This window comes from Carlito syrichta, unplaced genomic scaffold (assembly GCF_000164805.1).
Source record: "Carlito syrichta isolate Samal-C Ts95f unplaced genomic scaffold, Tarsius_syrichta-2.0.1 Scaffold136693, whole genome shotgun sequence".
In the NCBI taxonomy this organism is placed as follows: domain Eukaryota; kingdom Metazoa; phylum Chordata; class Mammalia; order Primates; family Tarsiidae; genus Carlito; species Carlito syrichta.
This window is the reverse complement of record NW_007080789.1, coordinates 148,892-152,252: the sequence shown is the minus strand read 5'-3', so window position 1 is coordinate 152,252 and position 3,361 is coordinate 148,892.

Sequence of the window (3,361 nt, the reverse complement as noted above, 5' to 3'; positions counted from 1 at the left end):
ACTCAAAAAAAAAAAAAAAAAGATAACGAAGTCTTAACTCTCAGCACTTCTGAATGTGACCATATTTGGAAGTGAGATCAATGTAGCTGCAACTAGTTAAGGTCGAGTCATACTGGAGTAGGGCCCCTCATCCCACGTGCCTGGTGTCCTTGTAAGAAGAGGAAAAGCAGGAAGAATAGCCCGTGAAGATGGAAGCAGAAGTTGAAGTGCAAGCCAAGGAATGTCAAGGGTTGCCGGCAAACATCAGAAGCGAAGAGAAATGCATGGAATATGAGCTTGCCTAGATCTTACAGGGAGATCACGGCTCTGCCGACACCTTGATTTGGATTTCCAGCCTTTGGAACTGTGAGAGGATACATTTCTGTTGTTTAAGCCACCCAGTGTGTGCCACCTTCCGGCTACTTGGAAGGTTGAGGCAGAAGGATCATCAGAGCCTAGCGGGTCGATGCTGGGGTGGCTGTGTGTGTGGCACTGCACTCCAGCTTGGGTGATGGAGTGAGACTCCAGCTGGAAAATAAAATAAAGATAGCTGGGTGTGGTAGTGAGTGACTGTGGCCCCAGCTGGTTGGGAGGCTGAGGCAGAAGGATTGCCTGAGTCCAGGAGGTCAAAGTGCAGTGAGCCATGATTGTGTCAGCACTCCAGCCTGGGCAACAGAGTGAGATCCCAACTCAAAAAAAAGCAAGGATCCTCATCTGTAAAGCAGGTAGGTGCCAGGACATCCAAGGACGTCAAGGATAGTTAGTCCATCCTCTGTACCTGGTACTGTGCTAGCAGAGGGGTGAGGCATAAGGACAGATATGGTTCCTGGTACTGTGCTAGCAGAGGGGTGAGGCATAAGGACAGATATGGTTCCTGCCCTCGGGGAGCTTAGATTACCAAGAGAAGGCAGCTGATAATAGAAAAGAATCAGACAAGATAACTACCGATAATGATCACATGCTTTGAAAGGAATAAACAGAGTGACAGGAGAGAGTGATCTTAGATAGGGCAACCAGGGAGTTGAGGACTACATGCGATAGATAGTGCGGGGTAGCACCTGAGTGCTGGGTAATGAGGTAGGTTGTTGTGGATAAAGTTGCTATTCTTCCTTCAAGGATTGATATCTTTTTTTTTTTTTGAGTTTGAGTCTCACTCCGTCACCCAGGCTGGAGGGTACTGGTACACTCACAGCCACCCCAGCATCGACCTGCTGGGCTCCTGCGATCCTTCCGCCTCAGCCTTCCAAGTAGTCACAATTACAGGTGCACGCTACAACGCCCGGCTAATTTTTGCCTGAGACAGGTCTCGCCAAGTTGCCCGGGCTGGTCTTGAACCTGCGGGCTCAGGTAATCCACTTGCCTCAGCCTCCCAAAGTGCTGGGATTACAGGCTGGTCAAGGATCGACACTAACTACTAACTCCTGGTTTTTAATTTGCAGCAGTAGATGATGGATTGTCCCCCCTAAGCAACCATCCTTTTCCTTCGTATGTTTGGGACAACTAATGTTTGTCTTTCTGCACTGGTGGTCAAATGGGTTTCCCAGACCAGGCTCGGTGGTTTAGTCTGTAATCCCAGCACTTTGGGAGACCGAGGTGAGTGGATTGCCTGAGTCTGAGGGTTTGAGACCCAGCCTGGGCAACCTGGTGAGACCTGGTCTCTACAATAAATAAAAAAATTAGCTGGGTGTGGTAGCATGCGCCTGTGGTTCCAGTTACTTGGAAGGCCTAGGTGGAAGGATCGCTGGAGCCCAGCAGGTTGATGCTGGGGCGGTGGTGAGCGTGCCATTGCACTCCAGCCTGGGCGACAGAGTGAGACTCCAACTCAAAAAAAGAAAAAAAAGGGTTTCCCAGTGTCTATCTATGCTTTGCCAAGAGCGAGAACCTAGACTATGCAGACCAGATTTCAGAGCCCCATTTCCTCCTCTGTCCCTGTAATCAGCTCTTAGAGTGATCTCCGTGGCCTCCCTGGTTCCAGCTGTATGCCTTGGAGGAGAGATTTCTTTTCTTCTCCTCCCAGTGCCTTCTCCTGTCTTCCCTTGGAATCCAGATTCCATTCTCTCTTCCAATTGGGGCATGCGTCTCACCCATCTTCACTCTTGCACCTGAGCACACCGGTGCCCGTGAGTCCCCACTCTTTCTTGCCTCCTGCCTGCTCTGTGCCAGACCCTGTGTCAGGTGCAGGGGATAAGTTCATGACTAAGAGGACATGGTTCCTGCCCCTGGAGAGTGCAGGCAGATAAACCTAGACACCGTTCACACCATCACACACCACAGGAAAATTCCACCAGGACCCAGGCTGTGCAGGAGTCAGGAGCCTGGAAGTGTGAGAGTCTACCGTGAGGGGATGTGGCCTGGTTGGGAGGACTTCCCTGAGGGACTGAGGGCAAGTTGCTGAGTAGCCGTCAATTCAGCAACAAGGGGTGGGGAGAGTTTTCTCGATGGAGGGAACAGCGTGTGTCAAGGCAAGATGGAGGAGAAGCCCCCTGGAAGCAGCAAGTGGTCCCTGGGAGCCTTCCCTGTGCCTCTACCTCCCCTGAGAGCCCAGCTGCTGCCTACCCTTCCATACCCATGTTGCCAAATCCAACGGTCACTCCCCAAACCTCGTATTTGATTTGGCAAAAGCATCATTCTCTGCTCCTTGGAATAATTTCTTCCCTTGGCCCTCAGGACACCAAACTCTCCTGCCCACCAGGAAAATGTTTCTCACTCTCCTTCCTTGTTCTTCTCCTTCCCTTGACCTTACATGTTTTAGCGTCCTGGGACTTTAGAACCTTCTTTTCTACCCTCATTTCCTCCAACTTATGGCTTTAAGTACCATGTCCTGATTTCATGCCTCCAGCTTTGACCTGTCTCCTAAATGTCAGACTCTTATGTCGGCTACCTACTCAGCAGCTCCACTTGAATTTCTGGAGGCATTCACACTTGACAAGGTCCCAGTCAAATTTATCTCTCTCTCCCTGACAAATGTTTTCTTCCCTCACCATAGGAAGAAGTCATTCTTTTTTTTTTTTCCAAGTAAGTAAGTAAGTGTTCTATAAGGTATTCAAGCCTCAAACCTTGAGGTCAACCTTGACCTCTCTCCCTCAATTCACTTGCATTCAACACATCAGCAAATCCTATCTACTTCAGAGTATATCTAGAATCTTTTCACTTTTCACCACTTCCATTGCTTCCAGCTCAGTCCAGGCCATCATTACCTCTTTCTTGCTTAGATTATTGTGGTCAACTCCTAAGTGCTTCTGCTGCTGACCTGCCATTCTCAACATGGCAGCCAAAATGATCCTTTTTTTTTTTTTGAGATGGAGTCTCACTCTGTCGCCCAGACTGGAGTGCAGTGGCCGCTCCCGGCCACCACAGCCTCGACTTGCTGGGCTCCGGCGAT